Genomic DNA, 6,531 nt, shown 5'->3' with positions numbered 1-6,531 from the left:
ACCATGGCCTGTATCAGGCGCGCATTAGTCTCCAGAGAGACACCGTTGCTCCTGAGTACTTTAGAGAGGTCCCTAACAGCAGACTTTCACATCGCGATACTCTTTTTGATTTCCTGACTGCTGGTGCCAAGAGTGTTGACTGTGTTCTAGGATTCCTATTTTCCTCAAGGTGAGCCACAATTTATTTTGATTCATGCAGTCAAATGTTTTTCATAATCAATGAAACACAGATAGACATTCTTCTGGTACTCTCTGCTTTTTGCCAAGATCTATCTGATATTGGCAATAAGTGATAAACTCTAAAATCTTAAAACTAGATGGCATATTTTTTCCATACAATCTTTACTGCAAAATCCAAAACAAGTATTATCTCTTCAGTTCCAAATCTGCACACACTACTAGTAAAACTCCATTGCTGTTTCTGCTTTTATATCCTGTTAGACTCTTTGATGCCCGAGGAACCTTCTTCTATTTTCTCTGACTCAGAGACATTCACTGTTCCAGGAAAAAGTCAATAGCAGTGAAACAATCACAGGAACTTTTCTAGTTATTCTCCAAAACAACAATTTACGAGGGAAAAAAACCCAACATAAGGAAATTGTACTGATTTTACTAGACCATCTACCCAGTGTCATCCCCAAACTAAATATGATTGTTTGAGATGTAAAAGAAGCAAAGAGTTTAAAAGACAAACTCTAGATATCGATGTTTAATTGTGTTTACTAGCAATAGAAGAGATGAGAGAAAGAAAAGTCACTGTTCAGGAAGGGCTGACTTTCTGTGTATGGTAATGGAAAGTTTAACAATAGAAACCGGTTATGGTTGCACAATATGATTAATATAATTGGTATCACTGAATTGTAAAAATGAAAAATAGATAATTTATTGTTATGTTCTCTATATTTTTTCAGCAATAGTAAAAGAGAGTCACAAGAAATTTTATTTGTAGACCTTATAATCTGTATATATGTACACACCAACACAAACTCAGGCCTTATCTGGAATTTTTCAGGTGTAGAGACACATAATGAACTTTTGCATAAAAAAATAAAAATTAAAAAAAGAACTTTTCCCTAGCTTCTTGAGTGAAAGTCAAGGAAATACCAATCTATATAGAAAAAAATAGGTGTGAAGCATACTGCCAAGTTATGGCCGCTGTCTTAACTTTATCACATGTTTTTTATTCCTGTAGGTATAGCAGGGATGTAAAGGAAAGAAGGTCTAAGGGAAAGCTCCAGCCTCCTGTAGACTCCAGAGAACGTCCAGTGAACAACTGAAATTTCTTGGACCTTTTGGGGATTGTAAATTTTACTTTCTTTAAACCTGAAATGATTTACAAAACCCCAAAGTGACTTATAAAATTTGACATTTACTAGATTACTTTTTCTGCCAGCATGCAGAAAGTGATCCTGAGATAGGAATTACATTCATTTTAATAGAAATAAGAAAAGTTTCCTTTCTTGGGGACACTTTTATTTGTGACTTTGGAAAAGCATATCAATAAATAACAAAATTGAAAACTAATATTTCAAATGCAATAATCAAATTGAGTTCTTATCCACAGGGATGTTTTAATTTGACATTCTTTTCTATTTTTAACGAACTAAATTATCTGCACACTGCAGTCTATCCATATTGAAGAGAATATAAGAATTGAATCATATGGAAATTTCCTACCATAAAGAAGGCAAAATTATTTGTTGTACATGTGAAATAATGAACATGTCTTACTCACAGCCTTTGCCATTATAATGTTATTACACAACCATTAAATTGAAGTTCTTATTTCACTACAAAAACAACTGATCAATATCCATTTCTTCCTCTGATAGTTGGAACCAAGATGAGATTATATCGTAAATGAGCCACAGACAAGGTAATGATCCTGTTGCATTAATATATTTAAAAGAATTCCCTGCAGCTTCTAATTTCCTTAAGGGATGGTAGAAATTATAAACTCAGTGCTCTGTGTAGGTGAGAAAATGTACTTTAAAATCCTTTGCCCTGTGCAACACTGTATTACTATTTGGGATAGAATATTGAAGGGAAAAGCTGGCTTTATAGAACTATCCCCTGCAATTTTTCCTGAAACTAAGCCCTTCTATGAGGTTTTACATTTGTATTAAATATCTTTAAGTGAATTTCTGAAGTAAATGAATTTCTTCTTAACAGTTTCTGTAACGTTGGCTTTCTTTGTAACTTGTGTGTTTCTTGCTATTGGTAGAATGTCAGTAATTGTATATATGTCTATGTGTACATATATTGATGTTGTTTTTGTTGTTGTGCCGGTGATGTGTCGTTGTGTTGGAATCAAACCAAAGCTGACTCTCATGCAAGTTTTTAGAGGCTATAAATAGAACAGGAAGCTATTGCTAATCCTTCTCCTACAGAATAACTTGCAAATTCAAACTGCATGCATTTGGGATTGCAGTGATGCTTCTTACCATTAGACCACCAGTGTTCATTATAGAGAGACATAGATATAGAAATATAGATATACAGATGTAGATCTAGATAGGAGTTTTAATGTCTATGCTTGAAAAAGGATCAGTTATAATATGACAGCAATAGACACTTGTAAAAAATGAGATAAACTATACCATATTTTCTCTTAAGAGGAATTTATTACATAACTGCAATTACAATTTTACATAACATAGAGTGAAGAAAGTAATTGTGAAGATTGTGGCCTATATCAGGTACAGTTTGTGTTCAGACTGACATTATTACTCTTTAGCATTCTGGAGAGGTCCCTGAGAGAAGACTTCCTCAATGCAATTCGTCTTTTTTAAAATTTTTTTATTTTATTTCATTATTGTTGTGTGTGTACTGTCAAATAAGATCTGACTGGTATGGGAGGAGGTTGTTCCTCCTTTTCCAGCAGAGCATCTGGTGGATTCGAACTGTGCACCTCTGAGATTGCAGTGCAGCTTCTTGCCAGTAGGCCACCAGAGCTCGCAATTCGTCTTTTGATTCCCTGACTGCTGGTGTCAAGAATGTTGATTGTGGAGCTGAGTAAGCTGAAATTGTTATCAACCTCATTACCAATCTCTTCTTCTCTATCTACCATGGTGCTGTCAATTGGTCCAAAAGTGACAAATCTTTATTTTCTTGATGTTGAGCTTCGATCCACATGGAGAGCAACTTTGTTTGCTCTATGTTTGCAAGAGAATGACTTCAGTATTTCTGTATTAATAATGATGTTGGCTCTTGATTTTGTGTATACACCTTTAAATATGTTGAGGAAATGTCCTTCTATTTCTATACTGTTGAATATTTTTAATCAGGCAGGGTTGTTGGATTTCACTGAAGACCTTTACAGTGTCAATTAATATGATCATATGGTTTTCGGTCTTTGCTTTATTAAAGATGAATTATGCTAGTTTTTATTAAGCTGAACCATCCTTTTATACATGTTTTGAATCTCACTTGGTAATGATTAAGTATTATTATTATTTTTTTAATGTACACTCTTGGCACCAGCAGCCAGGAAATAAAAAAATAAAACGTATTGTGATGGTAAAGTCTGCTGTTAGGGACCTCTTTAAAGTACTCAAGAGCAACGGTGCACCTGATACAGACCATGGTCTTTGCAATCACTTGTTATGCATCAGAGAGTTGGACAATGACTAGGGAGGATAGAAGGAGAGTTGATGCCTTTGAGCTGTGGTGCTGGAGAAGAGGATTGAATGTACCATGGACTGCCAAGAAAGCAAACAAATTCATCCTAGAGAGGGTTAAATCAGGCTTCTCCTTGGAGGCAAGGATTCTGGGGCTTCGTCTGACATACTTTGGACATGTTGTAAGGAGAGACAGGTCTTTGGAGAGGGACATCATGCTGGGCAGAGTGGAGGGACAGTGCAGGAAGGGAAGACCCTCTATGAGGTGGATTGATTCAGTGACTGGGGTAATCAGGATGGGTGTGTCAGAGGTAATGTGATTGGCACAGGATAGAGCAGGGTTTAGGGCTGTTGTATGTAGGGTCGTTATGAGTTGCAAACGACTCGATGACACATAACAACAACAACTCTTTGATTTCACTGGCCAGAATTTTGTGAAGAATTTTTATATCTGGTCGCCAAAGCTGAACATCACCAAAGTCACATGTGGATTTCTTCCAGTCAAATCAGTTAAGTACCTATCTTAAAAATTTCTTAATGATTCCTGGAATGCTTTCCTGCCAGGAGTACTAAATCAGCCTGGAAGCTCCAGCTTTACCACCTGACTCTTGAACCTACTTCCTAGAGAATTCAGCCCTGCCTTGAGGATATCCCCAACCATCACCTGCATGTCCTGGCCCAGCCACCTGAAGACCCTAGCCCCTCTGCCTAGACATCCCCTCCCCAAGCCCTGATGTCTGGAAGATGACCCTCTGCTGCCCCTCTGAACTGCTCCACAGACACCAATATCGAGGTGAAGCCATTTCCCCCCCTGCTACCAGAGCCTGGACTGTCTTTAGCCAGAGTACTTTAGAACTATCTAGCTGCTTCAATTCCCTGACAGAGATAACTTCTAATTCACAGGCCTTATCTCTCTGCAACTAAAGCAAGTCTTCACTTGAGTCAAAAGATCAGAGATAAATTCAGTGAAGACAGCTTGCTTCACTCACTTCTGGCTCAGTGATTTCCTGAGTCAAGGTTATCAGACCAAGAGTTTGTGAAGAACTCAGGCATGAAAAATGCTACCACAGCAATGACACAAAAGAAGTAGACTATTTCAACACCCTACAGAAAACAAGAGCTTGCCCCCAAAAAGTGACACAGTATCATTGGAATTCCTGAAGCCAGAATGTCTGATGGAACTTTCTGATACAGATTTCAAGAGAACAATGTTTTAATGTTTTCAATGGGTGAAAGACAAATTTGAAGAATTACAGGACTCAGGCAAGCAAAAACATTAAGAGGGACTTAAAAATAACAACAAAAACAAACAAACAAAGAATCCAAGAGAATGCAGGAAAACAAATGAGGCCTTAAGGCTCTAAAAAAAAAATCCCCCAAACAACAAACAAACAAACAAACCAAAAAATCCCAACAACCAAAAAAAACAACAAACAAGCCAATGAATGTTTCAAGATGTCGTTGACATGTTGAAGGGACATATGAAAAAAGTTGAAGAGATGGAACACAGAACCAGTGAAATAGAAGATAAAATTATCACCACTGATATGTAGAACAGAAAGCAGAATCAAAAAGGAAGGAAAAAGAAGAAGCCTAAGAGTAATGTTGGACACAATCAAGAGGAATAATATGTGCATAATCAAAATCGCAGAACAGGAAGAAGCAGGTAAAGGGGTGGAGAAAGTAGTGGAAGAATTAATAGAAGAAAACTTTCCAGGCATAATGAAGAATGAGAAAATATATATTCAAAAAACTGAACAAACACCATATAGAATAGACCCCAAAGCAAAACACCAAGACATATCATACTAAAATTTGCCAGAGCCAAAGATAAGGAGACAATTCTGAAAGCAGCTAGGGAGAAAACAAAGAGTAACCTGTAATGGAAAGCAAATAAGATTAAGTGCCTATTTCTTAGCAGAAACCATGTGAGCCAGAAGACAGTGAAATGACATATATTGAACACTCAAAGAATACAATTGTCAACCGAGGATACTATAACCAACAAAACTTTGCATTAAATATGAAGGAGAGATCAAGACATTCTAGGAAAAGTAGAACTTAAGAGAGTGTAAAAACAAGCAAGACCAGTGTCGCAGGAAACACTGAGAGAAGTTCTTCTTACAAAGATGCCACAGAAAGCAGGATGGACAAAAGTAACCAGAAACAACATACACAAAAAAACTCAACAAAATGATAGCAGTAAAACCTTGCCTCTCAATAATTATACTGTATCTGAATGATTTAAATGCACCACTAAAGATAAAAACAGTAACATATTGGATAAAACAACAAAAGCCATCAATATGCTGTCTACTGGAAAGACAATTGAAAAGTGAAGATGGCTAAAAATAAAAGGTTGGAAAAAATATAACAAGAAAACAGATAGGAATAAAGGAGTTTTTCTTTTGTTTTTCAAGGAGAAGAGTGAACTGCGGGTGGGGGGTTTGGGCGGGGAGAAAAGTACAACAATGAATGAATGGAAATCCAAGATCTCTGTAGATGTTCAATGAAACTAATTTAAAAAATAATAAAAGAAAGCAACCAGAAAAAAGCAGGAGTAAAACAGGAGTAACAATATTAATCTCTGATAAAATAGACTCCAAGGCAAAACCACAACAAAGGACAAGGAAAGACTACATAATGCTTAAAGTGTCAGTAGAACAAGAGGACATAACCATAATATATATCTATGCACCAAATGATAGAACTGGAAAATACACAAAGAAAACATTGACAGAAATGAAAAAAAAAATAGACAACACCACTATAGTAGTAGGAGACTTCAATATACCACCACTCTCAAGAAAAGATAGAACTACGAGCAACTCAACAAAGATGCTGACTTTTTTTTGCCTCGGTGCATCCATCCAAGCAAGATGGGTCATCAGCAGCTCTACTGGAGTCACCC

The sequence above is a fragment of the Elephantulus edwardii genome, unplaced genomic scaffold (genome assembly GCF_000299155.1).
Source record: "Elephantulus edwardii isolate Elephantulus edwardi_28Jun2011 unplaced genomic scaffold, EleEdw1.0 scaffold00299, whole genome shotgun sequence".
Classification (NCBI taxonomy): domain Eukaryota; kingdom Metazoa; phylum Chordata; class Mammalia; order Macroscelidea; family Macroscelididae; genus Elephantulus; species Elephantulus edwardii.
The sequence above is the reverse complement of the archived record's forward strand: the minus strand, read 5'-3'. Positions refer to the sequence as shown.